General features: G+C 35.9%; 1 protein-coding gene and 1 long non-coding RNA gene across 3 annotated transcripts in view; one reads left to right on the top strand and one right to left on the bottom strand.

The window, feature by feature from the left end:
• LOC105074947 (uncharacterized) overlaps nucleotides 1-20,893 on the bottom strand; it is a 30,710-nt gene that overhangs the window by 8,739 nt on the left and 1,078 nt on the right. The window contains exon 1 of one of the 2 annotated variants that reach the window (XR_006727469.2): nucleotides 9,477-10,255. The exons of the other annotated variant lie outside the window; for it this stretch is intronic. This is a non-coding gene — a long non-coding RNA (uncharacterized LOC105074947). Of the gene's footprint in view, nucleotides 1-9,476; nucleotides 10,256-20,893 lie in introns of those variants that run through there. 2 annotated transcript variants of the gene reach the window in all.
• SMIM14 (small integral membrane protein 14) overlaps nucleotides 20,653-20,893 on the top strand; it is a 54,814-nt gene continuing 54,573 nt past the window's right edge. The window contains exon 1 of the mRNA XM_010962655.3: nucleotides 20,653-20,889. The gene's annotated coding sequence lies outside the window, so the exon portion shown is untranslated. The remainder of the gene's footprint in view (nucleotides 20,890-20,893) is intronic.

Below are 20,893 nucleotides of genomic sequence, written 5' to 3' on the forward strand. Positions count from 1 at the left end.
AAATTCTTTCTCCACCATTGCCACTAGCCATTCTGCACAAGTCATTAAACAATGGCTTGTGGAGGCTAGAGTTTTAGTGAACAGTAATTAAAAGCTCTGACTCTGAAGTCAGAAAGTTGGAGTGATGTTATATTCCTCAGTTTCCTCATCTGGAAAAAGATAATAATGTTATCTATTGCATTATTGTCAGAATTGCACACAGCATGAGAGCTGGCACATCAAAAATGCTCAGTTATTGCTGGCTAGTTACTATGAGGCTTTATTTTAGACAGTCTCTGATGATCTATCTGCTCTGCTTACAAGTAATTGGTGGACAGTCATCCATAATTTCATGGAAGTTGCTGCTTATGTGATTTCCAGTATTTGGGTGGAGAACTATTTATCAAAGCCAAGGACTCTGTGTTCTGTTTCTGTGTCATGTTTATTTAGTCATTAAGTAACCAGTGTCTGTCTTTGGCCTTATATTACTCAATATCTATGATTTAATTGTTGGAAATGATATCTGGTCCCAAATTATGTTTGTAAGTATGGTCAGTCTTCCACTAGGGAGAGTAGGCCTCCACCCATATAGATCATTTTGTTCAGAAAATTGCATCCTAAATTTTGTCCCTTGTTCAAATACAAAGACCTTGTTTTCTATAATTTTAGGGTAAGATTTCTATGTTTTTATACTGTGCTTTCAACTACCGCTAAATATAATCTCTCTTCATTCTTATCATCTGGATCTAACTGATCTTATGCCATCTCAAAACTTTTGCCCTAGCCCTAGATAACTATATCCAAGAGCTGAAAAGTCTATGTGAGGTTTCCATTTCCAGCTTCTTCCTATTTCAATTCATGTTGGATGCTACAAAAGTATATCATCAAAAATATCAATTTATTCATGAAAACCTCTCCTTAAACTTCCCCAGAGTTTCACTTTAGATGTGAACCGTCATGCCCTTAGCTTGGAGTTAGAGGAGACTCTAGAATTACATGTTTTAAATATCATAAAATCATTTGTTGGAATGCGACATACTTTTGGCCGACCACACTGTGATATCATAGCACCTAAAAGTTTAGCCAAGTATTTTACTTTCAAATAAACTACTATGTGTTGAGGATGGTTCTAAATGGAATTGGAGAAGCTAATTTTGACTCTTCAATAGTGGAGGGTCTGGAGTCAAAATATCCTGATTTTTTTTTCTCTTAATTATGTAATACTACGTCCTTTTGTCATCCTTTCAGAGCCCCTGGTGATAACCTAACCTGCGTGGCTTTATTGTCTTAGAGTATTTTATTTAATGTAAAATATCTATATATGCACTTAAAGTAGTAGGTAGAGTTTTATTGCTAAAGAAGACTCATAGGACTTAAAATGGCAATGCTTACAAATGTAGTTTATTACAGGAAAAGAATATGTAAATTGCATTAAAATAAATTGCATCACAGCAAAGGTTGCCTCACTCTAAAGGGTCCTGAGAGGCCAGCTCAGGCTGCTTTGTTCACCCTCTATGAGTTGAGGCCAGATGTAGTTTCTCTCAGAGCAGGAACCACTGATGTGATCACAGGATACCATGGAGGCAGAAAGCCCACAATGGGGTCTTAGGTGCAGTTTTTTATATTTGCTGGTCACACAGACATATTCCTGCAACAGGAGAGCTGAGCCCAGATGTAAAACATTGATCTCCCTGATATTAGTAACCCAATGTTGACAAAGTGGTGCCAACCACAACCACCCGAAACTCCTTGGACCCATGGTTACAAAATACTATTTCTTAATGTTTCATGTCTTGACCATGGGTCAGTGCCATGCAAGAACTTTAGGAAAATAGTTCATATTGATTCCTGGCCTGTTGGAATTGACTGTCTCTGTAGAGTCCACCACCTTGATCCGTGGTCAAGAGCCTTCTACAATTAAACAATTATCCTTAGTTTGACAGAAATTAATTTGCCTTACAATTGAAAAGCAAATGGATTCTAAACATTCGCAATAACCAGTGAGGAGTTGGTATAGAACTAAACCATTCATTTATACCAGCATAAATTTTCTTGTATTTTTATACTGATTTTATAATACATCTTCCTCCCTGATCTATAGCTATCTGAACTTTAAGGTACACATCTGCTGAATGATTAAAAACCATAATCAATCTATCATTAATCAAGTCTACATCTTCCTTAGGCTAATTATCCTGCATAGGAAAAATTTCACATGAAACAAAAATCAAACGACATCACCATATTAGTATTTTTCTATATAGTCAGCTTCCCTTTTTTCATTCATTTTGAGAATGCAGACTGCTTCTGGAAGTATGTTTATTTTTCATTCAGCTCACGTCTTGGCTTTTCAAAAGAGGAAAAGGTTTTGTCAGGGTCCTTCTCCACAACAGGTATCTGAGTCAAGCTAAGACAGAATGTTATTCTCTTGTTGTAAGTCTCATCAGAATTGTTGAATTTTCCCTTTAATAAAGCTCACTTATTGGCTCCTTTCCTCTCAGCAATGACTTCACTTTTCTTTCATTAGTCATTAATTTTAATCCAGACCTTTCCCCTGAAGTAGAACCCTCTGGTTCAACCACTGGGCTAGTCTATATGGCTGATAGCAAGATGAGACATGGGTGGACTTCCCTTGCAATCCATTCCCTAGTGGTAGGGGCTCAGATTGGATAAGTAGAGAAAATGAGTCTATCCTGACCACTAGGCAACAAAACATTTGCACAATTAGCCCCATTGCGGCAAAGTAGGGGGAGAGATAATCTATCCCACCAATCTCTTTGGATTTCTTGCATTAGGTTCAAATTAATAGACACAGTATTTTGTTTTAGATTATCAGCCTCTGGAGCCCTAGTCAAGGGACTACTGATTTGGCATTTGTTATGGACTTAATTTTGCGTACCCTGCAAATTCAAATGTTAAACCCTACCCCCAATGTGATGGTGTTAGGAGGTAAGGTATTTGGGAGATAATTAGGATTAGATGAGGTCATGAGGGCAGAGTTCTCATAAATGGGATCAGTGACCTTACAAAAGTTATGAGGGAACTTGCTGGTCCCTCTTCTCTACCTTGTAAGGATACAGTTTGCACCCTGAAGGAGGGTCCTCACCAGAGTCTGACCATGCTGGCATTGTGATCTCCAACTTCCAGAACTGTTGTTTGTAAACCATCTAGTCCAAGATACTTCACTATATCAGCCTAAACAGACCAAGCATTGGAGAAGAAAATTGTGGTAAACTATGGAAGTCTTGTCTTTAAATTTCTGTATCATTTCCCACTCTCTTTTCCCTACTTCCACTGTAAAAGCATAACAGCTTATCTAATGGAGACCTACTTTAGTCATCCTCATGTTAAGTTGCAAAATACAAGCTAGGGATCTATGGTCCAATCCTTCAATCCACTATCATCCCTACATCTTTAAAGTAGTTGTTGGGTTTAGTCCAATTGTCTATTAATCTACTACTTTGAGGGTGATCAGGAATATAGTTAAGTCCAGTCCATTGAATGTGATGTTTCTTTGCCCATTGTAGCATTATGTGGGTAGGGAATTGAATGCCTTGATCCAAGAAAATGTAACTAGGAGGGCCAAACAGGTATAATATTACTGTTTTAGCTTTTTGATAGTATTTAAAGCATTAGTCACTAGGTGTGCAAAGCCAAACCCAGAATACGTATCAAATTCTGTCAATATCCATCTAGATTCCCCACGGCAATAGATAAAGGGTCAGTATTATCTACTTGCCAGCTATGGGCTGGACCTGAGAATAATTTCCAGGACTAATCGCAAACATTGCCTTTTCTGTTAGCAAACAGAATAATAATTATTATTATTTGTTTTGATTTACTGGGGATTGAACCCAGAACCTCATAAACGCTAAGAACTCGCACTGCCACTGAGCTATACACCCCCACACCACCCAGAATAATTATTGTTAACAGTTTGAGCTTCAGTAAGGGCCACTGGGATATTTGTCATATGGCCCATTGCTACATGGTTTGAATTACTGCATGTCTACTGATTCATAGACCCAGGTTGCCGCGTACAGAGGTCAAACTAAGGCATCGACTTGTTGATTCCTTGCATAAGGCCTCTTTAGTGAACATCAACATGTCCCACTTTGGTTTGCCCTTACAATTTACATAAAGATTTCCAAAGAGCAGGACCTCTTTTATCATCCAGTTATTTGTGGCCCATTTGCTAGACCAAATTGCAAATCCATTGGTCAAGAGTCCATATACACGCAAAGAGTAGGACATTTATTTGTATCTAATTCTTCCATCACTGCCAGGAACACAGTCTATAATTTAGCCCCCTGGACTAAGTTGTTCTTATCTTCCTTCATAAGAATTTTACCTTCTAGTGGACACCGAGCTTCAGCTTTCCATACTGATCCATGACCCTCAATTCTAGAACTGCTACCTGTGAACCAGGCTTAATATCCTTGAACAATTTGTTGAAGTGAGGGACCCAGTTCCACAACAGCAGCAGGCAAGACCTGGCTTAGGTAACTGTAAGAGCTCTCATTTTATATCTTCAACTAGTGCTGACCAGAGGGTCGATGAATGTATTAGTCCTTCTTAAATTTTACCCAATAAGGGAGAAATTTCCATTCAAACATACCTATACCAATTATACATTCAAATAGGGGAGATAATTCCACAATATACATTTAGAAAATCACACGTTCTAAATTTTAACCGTATTTTAATTTTCATTTCATTTACAGTAGCATTCCATACCTCTTGAATTAATTTACCCTAAGGTGCTGATTAGCCAACCTAACCAGTATTGTTAATTGTGCTTCCATATTCAATGAATCTAAAAGTTTATTCTTTACCCCCAGGCTATTTTATCTAAGCTTGGTGCTTGTCTGAGATATCAAAGCTGAATATGGGGGAAGATCTAAACGATCATCCTGAGCTGAATTCTGTAAGAAACAAGAACTCATAAAGCGGTGATTGGATGAAATACCCTCTAGAAATTTTTGAATTAGGAGTGGAGGTTGCATATGCCACTTGACTATCCATTAATTATACCTTTGGGTGTCTTATTGATAGGAAGGGATTCTCAAAGATTTTGAGTGTGTAAAGTGGTAACAGGATTTGATCAGAGAAACAGTACCACTGGGAATATTATAGTTTTTGTTATAGGGATTTGACCTTACACAATTGCGGAAACTGGTTAAATAGCTTATGACTGGCTTTTGCTTCTATGTCTGGTGCTGGTCCTGATGCCAGCATGGCAAGAAGTTGAGAAGGAAAGATAGACATGAAGTGGGAAAGAACAAAGACAAGCTGGAACCTGTCTTGGTCCCTTACCACCTCTAAGCCAATAACTTCAGTGATGCAGAGGACCTGCTGAAGAAACTAGTATCCTTCATAATGAAGCTAAATGTATACCTGACCCAGGAGTAGAGTTGGAGAAACTGAGGGAGGAGATGGACTTCTTGTGGACCTAGCTGCTGCCTCACACCTCATACCAAAGTGAGTTAAAAAAAAAACAGTGGCAACATGTGTGAGCTGCAAAAGTACCTAATGCCTTGCACTTACTCTTTGAGTGAAAAGAAGATGACAATGGTGAGTTGTATGGTATGTGAATTGTCTCAAAAAAGCTGTTTTTTTTTTTAAAAAAAAGACAGCTGCTGTTTCACTGCTGCCTTGTAAATCATGCACAAAATGTATCTTGTGGCCAGGCTAACTTGTAACTACGTAGGGAAGGCAATTTCTGGGAATCACAGCTCCTGCTTAACTAAGTTAACACTGTACAAATCTTCCACAAATATTTTGTTAGGTTATGTAAATTTTGTTTAAAAAATATAAACTTTGAAGCTGGGTGGAGAATCCATGGTCTAGCTCTAATGATGTCATCACTGGATATAAGTAAATGGTTCTCTACCAATATCTTTGCACTTTAAAAAATATTTATGTATACATCTATCAAAATTTATCAAATTGTATGTTTGAAATGTGTGTAGTTTACTGTACAGAAATTATACCACAATAAAATTTTTTTAAAAAGGTATATATATAAAAGAAACTATAGGATTAAATAACATTGTAAAGAGTTGACAAGTACTAAAAGTTACATTTGTAAATAATTATACTTTTTTGTCCCTAAGTATATTACAAACTATTTATTACTGTACCAGGAATCATTATTTTTCAAAAAGCAAATATAGCTTACAGCCTAGAGATCTTTCAGAAATCAAAGCAAACTAAAACTAAGACTATTCAAATTCAGGTCATGAGATGACAGATAATTCTGGTAGATATTACATAAGTATGATGATAATGAATTTAGATATTAAGTGACACATGAATTTTGCATAGATATATTTTTCAATTAGGGATAAAAATTCTTAAAAATGGGGGGGAAATAGTCTTTTCAACAAATGGTACTGGGACAACTAGGTCTCCACATGCAAAAGGAAGAACTTGGAACCCTAACTCACATCATACAAAAATTAATTCAAAATACATCATAGACCTAAGTATAAGAGCTAGGGCTATAAAACTCCTGGAAGAAAATATATCTTCATGACCTCAGATTAGGCAATAATTTCTTAGGTATGACCCAAAAGCCAAAAAAAAAAAAAAAAAAAAAGATAAATTGGACTTCATCAAAATTAAAAACCTTTGTGCTTTGAAGGACACTATCAGGAAAGTGAAAAAATCCACTGAATAGGAGAAAATATTTGTAAATCATATCTCTAAGGGATATTTTATCGAGAATATGTAAAGAACCCTTTACAACTCAACAATAAAAAGACAATTTGATTAAAAAGTGGGTGAGAGATATAAAAAGACATTTCTCCAAAGAAGATCTACAAATTGGCAATAAGCATATGCAAAGATGTCAAACATAATTAGTCATTAGGGAGATGTAAATCAAAAACACATTGAGATACCACTTCATACACAATAAGATGGCTAAAATTTAAAAAAAGACAATAACAATTGTCAGTGAGAATGCAGAGAAATTGGAACTCTCACATATTGCCAGTGGGATGTAAAATAGTATAGCCACTTTGAAAAGTTTGATAGTTATTCAAAATGTTGAATTTAGAGTTACCATATGCCCCATAAATTCTCCTATTAGGTTAGAATAGTCAAATCCACATAAATAGAAAATGTATTAGTGGTTGCCAGGGACTGGACGAGGGAGGTGAAGGGGAAGAGACTCAGTGGTTATGGGGGTTCTTCTTGGAGTTATGAAAACATTTTGAAAATAGATAGTGGTAACGGTTGCACAAATCTATGAATACACTAAAAACAACTAAATTGTACACTTTAAAGGGTGAATTTTATGGTGTGTGAATTATATCTCAATAAAGCTATTAAACAATGAAAAAGAGCTCTTAGAGGAAATAGTAAATACTTGAAAGTTTAAATTTCATGTTTATGCCTATTGAATGTGTCTTCATTATAATATTTAGACTTACTTCACCAAAGAGGATATATAGATGGAAAATAAGCACAAGGAAAGATGCTCAACATCATTAGCTATTAGGCAAATATACGTTAATGTCACTATGGGATAACACCCCACACCTATTAGGATGCCTAAAACTGAAAAACTAACCATAGCAATTGTTGGTAAGAATATGGAGAAATTAACCCTCACGAACTGCTGTGGGAATATAAAATGATACTTTGGAAGTTTGGCAGTTTCTTGAAAGTTAAATATACGCCTTCTATATAACCCAACAATTCCATTCCCAGATATTTACCAAAGAAACATGAAAGCATATATTCATAGAAGACTTATACATATATGTTTCTAGTATTTAATAGCCAAAGGTTCGTGGATAAGCAAATCATGATATATCCATACAATGGAATGCTATACAGCAATAAAAAGGAATGAACTATTGATACATGAAATAATAGGGATAAGTATGCTGGGTGAAAGAAGCTAGACAAAAAAGGAATATATATTGTATGAATCCACTTATGGAAGAGTCCAGAAAATGCAAAATAATCTGCAGTTACAGAAACTAAGATCAGCGACTGCATGGGGAGGAGGGAATGGGATGAAGAGAAGGGAGGGATTAACAAAAGCAACAATTGAGTGTGCAACATAAATTAGTTTTCTTGGTTGTGGTGATAGTTTTGTGGCTGTTTATGTATGTTCTTATCAAATTGTACTCTTTAAACATGTGCTGCTTATTTTAAGTTAATTTTATCTCAGATTGTTTTAAAAAAATCTTTAGCTTTTGCAGAAAGATATACAACTTCTGGGTGAAAAGTGGTACAGTTTTAGTGAGCCTCACTTCATACAACAGATTTATTTATGAAAACTTGTCATAAGCTAAATATGGGTAAACAAAGCATCATTTTTTAAGCATCAAGGAAGCTCTTTATGCAGAGAATTCTTTTTTTTTCTTTAAAATTAAAAAAGTTTACATACAAAATCGTGAGCGTGTGTACACTTCTATGAGATTTTATACAGGCATAGAGTCTTATAACCACCAACACAGACAGGCTACAAAACAATTCAACACTTGAAAGAATTTCCTTCCACTGCTCTTTTGTATTTAGCTCCTTTTCCACACCTAATCTTGGCTACCACTGACCTGTGTGCATTATAACTGTTTCTGTATTTTAGCTTTTTTCAGAATGTCATATAGATGGAAACATTTAGTATATAATCTTTTGATAGTGTTTTTTTTTTTTTTGAGTTAAAGTACATTTATTCAGAGAGATGCACACTCTATGGACAGAGTATAGGCTGTCTCAGAAGGCCAGAGAGGCTACAAGATGTGAGTGGGCATTTAAAGTAAAAGTAGATACATACTCCATAAAGTGTCAGCCATCTCAGAAGGCAGATTTTGGGTTCTTCCACTTAGCATAATGCATTTAATATTCATCTGTATTGTTGTATGTATCAATAATTCATTCTTGTTTATTGTTGAGTAGCATTCCACTGTGTGAATGAGCTGCAATTTATTTATCCATTTATTTATTGAAGAACCATGAGATAGTTTTCAGTTTTGGACAATTACGTATAATAATTCTTATACAGAGAATTATTTTACAAATTAAAAACTCTTTTTGCAGTGTGAATAATCATTATTTCCTTTAATACTTTGGTAAAATTTAGTCTTTAGTGTATCAAACTTTCTTCAAGCAGTGTACCTTTGTGTGAATGGCACTATGAATACGTAACAAATACCCACTTCATATGGTAAGAAAGGCTTACTGTCAATGATATGGTAAATGTTTAACAATTGACTGGGGGTGGGTTGGGGGGAGCAATCCTTGATTTGTAACATTTGCCAATTTCCATAGTGTACCTGTTCCTTCTCTGGCAATTTCAAGCTACCACTGTGGCATCACTGAACTTGAAGTTGGGAAGAAATGAGCACAATTGGCTTTCATAGGGAAGAAGCAATGTGAGTTGGTTCCAGCACAACACTAATTGTTGATAGTGTAACTTTAATAGACATATATAAAGTATAGTGGATATAGAATCAGAAATACAGTGTTGCAGCACGTACCTTCTGAAAAGCGGTTGGGAACTTGTCAAACTTCTGATTTAGTTATTCATCTTTAGACCTAATATAATATATTGAACTCTTGATTACTAGGATGATCAACAGTGAGCTCTTCATAGATGAGTGAAAAGCAAGGTTAAATAAATTTTAAAATGTTATGCATGATATGAAAAACACCCAACAATAAACATGTTTTTGAGGAAATACAAGTTATGGAGCAATTTTGACAAAAGTAAAGAGAAAAATACAATAATCATAATGACCCAGTTTCAAAAACTATCAATATTGGTCTATCTGTATGGATAATGGTTCTTGCATCTTTATCACCAGCCATTTTCCTCCTCCTGATTATTTTGAAGCAAATTCTAGCTACTATGTTTCATCTACAATATTTTACTGTGTGTCTCTAAAAGAAAATGATTCTATTTTTAACATAGCCACAATAGCATTACCATACAGAAATAATTTATAGACATTCCCTAATATCATCAAGTATAGAGTTAGTGTTCTCACCTTCCTGATTGTCTTACAAATGTTGAGTGTTTGAGAATAGAGGTCCAAATAAAGTCAATAAATTGTGACAGGTTCGATTGATTTTTTTACAAAAAAAATTTGTGCCTAAAGATTTTTAAACTTTTTTAATATTAAAATTCTCAAATTAATATACAAAAGTAGAAGAAGTAGTATAACAAAACTTAGCTTCAACAATATAGCACATGGTCATATCCACTACACCTAGTATTAGAAAATTTTGAGGCAAATCCTAGGCCTCTTACCATTTTATCTGTAAATAATTCACTGTGTATAAGGAAAAAAAGAATCATTTTTTAATACCATTTGCAGCAACATGGACGGACCTGGAGATCGTCATTCTCAGTGAAGTAAGCCAGAAAGAGAAAGAAAAATACCCTATGATATCACTCATATTTGGAATCTAAAAAAAAGAAAAAAGAAAAAAGAGGATGCTAATGAACTCATCCACAAAACAGAAACAGACTCCCAGACATAGTAAACAATCTTATGGTTACTGGAGGAAAGGGGGTGGGAAGGAATAAATTTGGGAGTTTGAGATTTGCAAATGTTAACCACTACATATAAAAATAGATAAAAAACAAATTTCTTCTGTATAGCACAGGGAACTATATTCAATATCTTGTAATAACCTTTAATGACAAAGTATATGAAAATGAATATATGTATATACATATATGACTAGGACATTATGCTGTACACCATAAACTGACACATCACATTGTAACTGACTATATTTTAATAAAAAAATATTTTTGATCTAACAAAACTATTATCATGTCTTTAAAAAAATCAGTATTTCTTTAATGTCATATCTCCCCAACTTTCTCCAAATTTTTTTAGCAGTTGGTTTACAAGTTCCACGTATTATATTAAGTTGTTGTTGCTTGAGTCTCTTTTCATCTATAGGTTTTTTCACCATTTTTAAATTTTTTGCAATTCATTTGTTGAAGAAACTTGGTTTGCCTTTAACATTTTAGATTTTGCTGTTTGTATCCCTATGGTATTATGTTTGATCTGATTCAGGTTAGGTTTCTTTTGGCAAAAATACTTCATAAGTCGCAATGGGTATTCCTATTACATCTTAATAAGAGGCTCCTAATGTCTGGTTATCTGTCTTTTTGTGATATTAAGATTAATCAGTGGGTTTAGGCTAATTAGATTTTCAGCTTGATCAGTCTATTATCTTTTCACATAAGGGTGTTTGCAGCCATTAATAATTAGGGGTTGCTAAATGGTGATACTCTAACTCAATCATTTCTTCTTTTTTTTTAGCTGGAATTATGCTATAAAGAAAATCTATCCTTCACCAATTATTTATTCTGAGGTATAGTTCATATAGTATAGACTAGACAAATGCATGATTCTTTCCAATTAATATTTTCAGAATGGGCTAGTTGACTAGCATCTTCCAAAGGCAACCAAAAATGTTTTAATATATTTGATATATTGCAAGTCAAAGATTATTTTGCTTTTTGTTTCTCAAACTGACAAATCTTCAGTCAGTGGGAGCCCCTTCAAGTCGAGTCCTAAGTTCTTCTGCCATAATTTTGGTAGCTTTGATAGCATCATGATGTAACAAGATGTTTCATGTTCATCTTGCACATTTCTTGCTTCCAACTTGCAAGGAACCCTGGTTTCTGTCAGTGTGAACTGGTTTTCAGAGACCATCATCTGGGTGCTCATTGCCTCTGAGCTGGTTATCGTTTCTAAGTCTTTTCAATGGTCTACAGATTTTTAATGTGTAGTGGAGGGAAATTCTGAGATTTAGTCTGAATAGAAAGGGTAGAAATTAGAGATCTGGCTACAGGTGGCAAAAAACTAGAGATTATGTTATCTTTCCACCATGTACCATCATTTTGTCCCTTTAAATATGCATTAAATCTTAAGAAAATCGCAATTAACACTAATTACTCAGATTTATTTGGATTTTTAATTAAAAATTATGAAATTACTTATCTGACACTTTTAGTATTTTAAACCACTTACAATAAACTTCGTGGGTAGCAACTTTTCTATTAAAACATTTTTTAGGTACTATGGAAACAAGTTGTCCTATTGTTAAAACTCAGGCCACTTCTCAGTCAGTATGCTCCTCTTTTTCCTTTTTACATTCCCCACAGATTCATTTGGCTCTAATTTTCTCTTTAAAGGCATTCCTCCAGGTATTGAATGGGAAGGGGAATGAGGGAGTCTTTGGAAATATTTTATTTTTTGATCTAGGTAGTGGTTACATACATATTTACATATGTGTAAATTCAAGTTGTGTATTTAAGACTTTCCACGTGGATTCCCAGTTGTCCCAGCACCAGCACTCCACACAATGATTTGCTCACAGAAGGCATCAGTTTAACTGAACTGAACCAAGATTGCAGCAGCAGGACTTGACCTTCTATAAGTGCTCGATAGGTGTTTATTATTGTTGCTGACAATGATGACTATTTGTGGACTCTGAACTTTCTTCATGGTCCGAGAACATTTTTCTTGGATGTCAGTTACCTAATGATTAACTAAAACTACTAACTTAAATACACAGTTATTCCAAATTAGTACTTTCTCTTTTTGTCCTTGAGATTTAAAACTCAAAATGGAAGATTTGGGCAGGAAATGGAAAATGTTTTCTTTCTACAGGGGGCCACATTCATGATTTTGGTGTTATCATCAAAATATTGGTTGTAGTTAACTGTGCTATAATGCCTCTCGTTTCCTTTTCACCTTTTTCCTGCTTTAAATAAGCTTGCCTGTGCCTCCTCCTCCAAGAGTTTGCTCACACATAATATTCCCTTTCAGCCCCCAGCCAGTTGAATCAGGGGTCAACTAAGCTGGGCCAAATGGCTTTTCTCTCCCCAGAATTCAGCATTGGGATTTAGAAACCCCAGATATCTCTTTTGACTGCTTGAACTGAAGATAATATATAGCTGGTGTGGGTATGCACTGCATATGCATTTGTGCATGTATGTGGTAATGGGCGGTTGTCTAAGGCCCTGCTATGTACCATGTAGTAGCACTTGACTCTTGGGAATCTTTTTACCATTCCAAACACCAGAAATGCAGACTGCCCCACCACCCAGCTGACACCTCCCTCTCTTAGCTTTACTTACTCTCTCATGTCTCATGTCTCTAGCAGCATCAGGTCAATGGTTTGGCAATTTTTAGACCAGAGGCTATCACCAATTCTCAACTAACTGAAGACAGTAATTGTTCAGAGGATTCAAGCACCCCTACTTCATTAGTGGTTCTTTTGGTGACTCCCTCCTCAGTCTTAGAGAAGGGGGAAATTCTCTACCCTCTCTCTTAATGTAAAGAGAAAGAATAACCTCTCTTTAGAACACTGCATTCCCCCAAAAGGCAACTTTCACGTGTTTCTATCTTCCTCTTATGGGAAGGAGGGGATAATAGTGAGTAATGATGATTTTCTTAACAGGTACCTCTCACTGGTCCCGATGGGGAAGGGATATAGACTCCAAAAGCTGATGCTTCTTCAAACATGGAATGGGTTAGAGAAGGGCAGGTAGTCTTTAGCATAGTATGTTCTTAGCTTTGGGCTCAAAAACAGGATCCTGTTTCACTTAAAATGAAACAATCCCCGACATAGATAATGATATGAGCTGGACTCCTTTCCAATGCTGTTTCATATGATTAGTAGCATTAGTGCATTGTTTCTGGCAGTGACTTGCAAATATTTGTATAAGAAAAATTTTTAGCAATTTCAGGATTTGTTGGGTTGTTTAATAGTCTAGTTATTGTTTACAAAACATTTTCATATATATTGTGCCATTTAATTGAATGTCTGGGCTGTTGCTGATCCACAGTCCTATCCAGAGAGTACATTGGAACCTTCCAGAGCATCCCTGATGGCCTAGTTTACTTTCCAACTACCTTTCCTTCTCAAGGTGCATAGCCTCTTTTCCAGACCCAAAGGAATTCCAGTCAGAGCTGATCCCAGATTAAAGCCTGTCTCACGAAAGGAACATCTTTTCATCTATTTTAATCTCCCATTACTTGGCATTTAGATCACTTTTAACAATTACATTTGGAATTCATTTCAGGATTTTTGTACTGTCTGCATATCTACCTTTATTTACTTTGTTACAATATAAGAAAAGAGCACATCTTAGAATTTAAAGTGTATATGTAATTGGTTTCCACTATTTGGTAGTGGAATATTTAGGGAAAGTTAAGTAGGTAGCCCATGGAGGGGGCCCAGTGGAGTTCCTGCACTTCTTGACTCCTCCATGATTCTATTTCTTTCTCTTTTTAACTCTTAGAACCTTTGCTAGTATGCCATTTGGATTGTGGCTGAAGCTAAAAGTCTGTGGATTTAGTCATATAAAGACATAATATAATGGTTAGGAAAAGGAAGGCGGCACTTAAAAACCACCTGTAATACTTGGGATTCCTTCAAGATTTACAATCCCAAATATCACATTAGGAGAAAAAAACTTCCTGATAGCACAAGGTGATATCTTTTAAACTTTAGAGAAAAAGACTGAAACACATTTGTGAGGCTTTAGGTAGAGATTGGGGAAGAAAAATAAACATAGCTTAATGAATTCCAGAACTCATTGTATGTGTATGTATGTGTGTGTGTGTAACATGCTCCAGAGAATGAAATAAGTAATATCTTCTAAAGAGAAGAAATGTTGAAGGGCAGATGGCAACTACAGTGAAGTTATCACATTTGCTTCTCCACACTTATTAAACTTATCCCCAAGGTCAGAGGACAAATAATTTGCCTTTTATCTTCTTCATCCTACATGTACTTCTTCGTTTTCAAATTTCTTCCCATAAAACTTCTGACATCCTCCCATTTTCCTTCACCAGGTCCCCTTCTTCAATTTCTATTACACAAATCTTAAAAAAAATCATTCTATTACTTTCTAAAAAACTGGTACATAGAATATTGTCAGTATATCAATTATTACATAGCAAAAATGGAATATATAAAATCTTGTTTCCCTTTGAAGTTTTAAATTATGAAAATACAGCTCTTGTACTCCATCTTCGAGAAATAGTAAGATAGCAATGAAGTGTCAAACTCTTCAAAATATAAGAGTAATCTGATTTATTCCTGATAACTATAAAAGTAAATATATTTTCTCAAGGTCTACTTCTCCTGAATTTAAGTTGTATAACCACCTTCAACTGGCTAACAGTAAAGGTTTTACACCAAATAATAAACAGCTTTAATGTGAATTTGAAGTGCCTCATTAACTTTCAAAAAACTGGAGTACATTGTTGACCAAAATTAATTCCAAGTAAATTAAGAGTTGAAATAGAATAAATAATTGAAAACTTAGAAGAAATTAGAACTAAATATTTATTAAATGTTTGGATTTGAATGTCCTTTGTAGGCCTCATGATTTTTACATTCATAAATGTGCCTGTAGAGCCCAACACATAGCAGGTGTTCAACAAATACCCGCTGAAATGAAGATAACCTTCTAGGCTCAGAAGTCAAAAAAGAATCTGAAAGGAAAAGAGGAAACAGCTGACTAAATTTTTTAAATTTAATTTCAGTACATTAAAATTATAATTAATAAAATTAAAAATAAAAAAATGAACTGTAAAAGTATTTGAAGCAAATATTAGCAATGAAGAGTAGGAATCTTTATTTTAAAAATTCCATTTATAATAGCATCAAAAGGAATAAAATATTTAGGAATAAACTTAACCAAGGAGGTGAAAAACTAGTACACTGAAAACTAGAAAGCACTGCTGAAAAAAATTATATATACAAATAAATGGAAAGACACCCTGTGTTCATGGATTGGAATATTTTATATTATTAAGATATTGATACTACCCAAAGTGATCCATAGATCAATGCAATCCCTATCAAAATCCCAATGATATTTTTTGCAGAAATAGAAAAATCTCTACTAAAATTCATATGGACTCTCAAGAGATCCTGAATAGCCAAAACAATCTTAAAAATAAAAAGAACACCATAAAAAATAATAAAATAATGCCATTTGCAGCAACATGGATGGACCTGGAGACTGTCATTCTAAGTGAAGCCAGAAAGAGAAAAATATCATATGATATCACTTGTATGTGGAATCTAAAAAAAAGACAAATGAACTTATTTACAGGACAGAAACAGACTCACAGACATAGAAAACAAACTTATGGTTACCGGGGGGGAAAAGAGGTGGAAAGGGATAAATTGGGAGTTCAAGATTTGCAGATACTAATACATATAAAATACATAAACAAGTTCATACTGTATAGCACAGGGAACTATATTCAATATCTTGTAGTAACTTATGGTGAAAAATAATATGAAAATGAATATATATATATTTATCCATGTATGACAAGCATTGTGTTGTACACTAGAAATTGACACATTTTAAACTGACTATACTTCAATAAAAATATGTATACAAAAATATATTTAAAAAATATAAAAAGAACAAGGTCTGAGGTCTTATGTTTCCTGATTTCAAAACATACTATAGAGCCATGGCAATCAAAATAATGTGGTACTGGCATAAAGATGTATATTTACACAAATGTAATAGAACAGAGAGCCTAGAAATAAATACTCATGTATAATCAAATGATTTTTGACAAGGGTACCAAGATCATTCCATGGGGAAAAAATGGTCTTTTAAATAAATTTTGGGAAAAATGGATATCCAAATGCAGAACAATGAATTTGGACCCTTACCTTACACCATATATAAAAGTTAGCTGAAAAGTGATTAAAGACCTAAATGTATAGCTAAAACTATAAAAGTCTTAGAAGAAAATGGGAAAAGCTTTATGACTTTAGGTTTGGCAATAATTTCTTGGACATAACACCAAAAACAAGGCAACAAAAGAAAAAATAAATTAAATTGAACTTCATTAAAATTAAAAATTTTGTGCAAAGGACTTTATTGACAGAGTGAAAAGGCAACCCACAGAATGAGAGAAAATACTTGCAAATCATATATCTAATAAAAGGTTAATATCCAGAATACATAAAGAACTCCTACAACTCAGCAACAAAAAAACAAACCACCCCATTAAAAAAATGAGCAAAGAACTTGAATAGACAGTTCTCTGGAGAAGGTATCCAAATAGACAATTAGCACATGAAAAGAAACTCAACATCACTAATTATCAGGAAAATACATCAAAAGCACAATGAAATACCAACTTCCACACATTTGGATGGCTAATATATTAAAAAAAAAATAGAAGTGTTGGTGAGGATGTGGAGAAATTGAAACCCTCATGCACTGCTGGTGGGAATGTAAAATGGTGCAGCCACTGCGGAAAACAGTGTAACGGTTCCTCAAAAAATTAAACTTGGAATAACCATATAATCTAGCAATTTCCTTTCTGGGTATATCCCAAAAGAATTGAAAGCAGAGACTTGAAGATATTTGTACACCCATATTCACGACAGTGTTAACCAAAAGGTGGAAACAAGCCAAGTTTTCATCAAGGGATAAATGAATAAACAAAATATGGTATGTGTATAAACACACACACACATATATACACAATGGAATATTATTCAGTCTTAAAAAGGAAGGAGATTTAGATATACGCTACAACATGGATGACCTTAAATTATGCTAAGTGAAATAAGTCAATCTCAAAGGGACAAATATCGTATGATTCCACTGATATGAGTACCAAGAGAAGGCAAATTTACAGAGATAGTAAGTAGAACAGTGGTTGCCAAAGATTAGGAGGGAGGGGGAATGGGGAGTTAATGTATAATAGGTACACAGTTTTAATTGTGAAGATGAAAATGTTCTGGAGATAGATGTTGGTGATGGTTGCACAACAAGATGAATGTATTTAATGCCACAGAACTATACACTTAAAAATGGTTAAAATGGTCAATTATATGTATATGTACTTAACCACTTTTAGTGTACTGACTTGTGTCCACCCAAATTCATATGTTGAAGCCCTAGGCCCCATTGTGACTATCTGAGGATAGGGGTTTCAAAGGGGTAATTAAGGTTAAATGAGACCATAAGGGTGGTCCTAATTCAATAGGAATAGTCTCCTTATATGAAAAGACACCAGGAGTGCCTGTGCACAGAGGCAAGGCCATATGAGGAGAAAGTGATATGGTAGTCACCTGCAAGCCAGGAAGAGAGGTCTCACCAAAAACCAACCTTGGTGGCACATTGATCCTGGATTTCCTACTTCCAGAACTTTGAGAAAATAAATTTCTGTTGTTTAAGACATCTACTCTGTGGTATTCTGTTACAGTAGCCCAAGCAGACTAATGAAACCACAATTTTTTTTAAAGTTAAAAAAAATTCATTAGTGATTTTTTAATTGCAAAATTATATTGATATGAAAAATTCATACCATACAAAGGGTAGAAAGTCATAAGGAAGTCTCTTACACCCCTCCCCCAGGAGTAACCAATACCAATAGGTATAGGAATATATTCCAGGATGCTTTTGTGAATATATAAAGCATATATATTTGTACCACAAACACCTCCTTCTTCTAAAGCAAGAATCCATGTAGGGTCTGGTTTAGAAAGGGAAGATACCTTCAAATTTCTTAATCCCTAAAACATAATTTAACAAATTTATCCACTCCATTACCATGGTACATTTAGATTATTTCTAGGTTTTTGCCTCCATCATAAAAATGTGATTAACTTCCTTGTAGCCATTTAAAATTATTTCTATTCCCAACTTTTTCAGATCCTAACATACAATGCTACATTTATTCTTTCCATTACCATTGTTCACATAGGTAGGAATTCTACATTATTCTCTAAATTACTTTACACAGAGAATCACAGAGACATTTTTTCATTCTTCCGTTGTTTAAAGTTTAGAAAGATTTAACTTAGATCAGGGCAAAAACCCACATAAGATCTTGCATCGCTTTCTATCTCTCATGAGAATGCAAGGAGATGTGGGGCAGGGATGCAGTCATCCAATGCTTGTTTGGCGTTGCGGGATCAGCCCAATCAAGGTAGTTCACTGGCATGACGTAAACTAGTGAAACTTGCTGGAGGCTTTTGTTCCTCTCCACAACGGCTTCTTCAAAGTTCTGCTTGAGTAAGTGGCATAGAGCCTAGCTTCCTCTAGAGCAAGCAATCCAAGAGAATGAGATGGAAAGCTGCAATGAGTGCCTTTATAACCTAGCCTCAGAAAACACACACCTTCACCAGTATACAGGTTAGGGTAGCCCTGATTCAAAGGGCTGGAGGAGTCTACATTTCCAGAGCTGAGAATGGGGGTTATCTTAGAAGCTAGCTACCAAGGACCCTAACATCTTGATTGTCCTATAACTTACTTTATAAAGCAAGTACTGATAATTTTGCAATATCCTGAACCAGTCCAGCTTTTTACTGAAGTGTTCTCTTAAACATAGCTGTGTTTTCAAATACATATGCATATGAGTGCACCCAAGCATACAAGACTTTCTGTTCCACAAATTAAAGTTCTACAGATTAAAGCTCTTCTGTTACAGGGTTAGCCTATAAACTTCATAAGGGCACTAGATGCCACCTCAAACTCTCTGAGTAAACAGAGTTCAACATTACAGACTAAAGGCCAAGAAGCTTGGCTTCTACTACTTGTAATCTGTTAATTAACTAGTAAACTTTTGAGTTTTACTGGAAACTTTTCATTTTCTAGAAACCTTTACCTGTGTTCAACACCCCCCACTTTAATTAAAAAGCGCTTGCAGATTATATTAATTTGCTTAAGGTGACTCAGCTAGTTGAGGTGATGAACCAAGTCTGGGATGGGTGAAAAGGTCAACACAGAGTAAGGAAGACAGTTTCTTATAGTTAACTTTCACCTCTCCTACAGCATAGGCAAATAGGTACCTTTGTAAAATCTTTGCTTGGAACTCACACTTCTATTTTACCACAGTCACGTTTAAATTAAAGTCCATTAATTTATGGATCTAAGGAAACAGTAAAGTAGCTCTAAGTTTCATCAAATTGGAAAAATTCTCGGACACCAGTGGTTTAGCAGGGAGACAGAAGGCCAGAACGAGAGCCTTCTGTAGAAACACCAACTTTGTTTAAAAGTGAGGTTCTTACCCCACAAACAGTATCCTAATTCCAATGCCTAAGGTCAAAGCACAAAGGTGAGGGCTGACTGCCTATTAACAGCTTTCCCCTTTCCATTCCCTACTCTCTCTCTCAGTCACAGATTCCCTTTAATATTCCTCTTGAACAGAATTTTAGTCGCTTCAGGGTGCAAAAACGTTAGCGAGCGTAAAGGGGATCAACAACTGCCACGTTTTAACATACTTTTTGCATGTAAGACTAAATTCCGATCTTTAATTTTCACCTGGGCCTGAGTGAGCCAAAACAATCTCTACATGTCTCAACTTGCGCCTGCTTCTACCGCTCCCCTCGTTATTCTAAAGACGCCACTCGAGGAGAGCCATCAGCTTAAGCAAAGAGACACACACAACAGAGGACACTGTCCACCACTGACGAAACAGAGGCTACGCCGTACACTTCAACAGACGCGGGGCCTTACCCTCTCGGCTTCACAGCGCTGGGCCCCGCCCCTCCCAACCGGAACTGCAACCCCCGCGTCCCGCGCCCCCACGGTTAGCGTGACGCTCGCGCCCGCCCCGCCTCCCCAGACCCACTGGGCAGGCGCGCGGCTCGCGCATGCTCGGCTGGCGGGCAGCTGGGGTCGCGAGCCGCTGCAATCTGTTGCGCCGCCGCCCGCGGGAGCCGGCAGATCCGGGTCTCGTGGCTGAAAGTGACGTGGTCAGTCGAATCAAAACAGAGGAGGGGAGGAAGCCGGCGGCCAGAAGCAGCGGCGGCAGCGGCGTCCCGAGCAGCCGCAGCGTTCCGGAAGCCCCAGGCGGTCTTTCTGCCGAGCCTTGGTCCCGGCCCCCATCCTCCCCGCCCCGTCGGTTGTTGTCTGGGCGGGTGA

Source organism: Camelus bactrianus, chromosome 2 (assembly GCF_048773025.1).
Source record: "Camelus bactrianus isolate YW-2024 breed Bactrian camel chromosome 2, ASM4877302v1, whole genome shotgun sequence".
Taxonomy (NCBI): Eukaryota; Metazoa; Chordata; class Mammalia; order Artiodactyla; family Camelidae; genus Camelus; species Camelus bactrianus.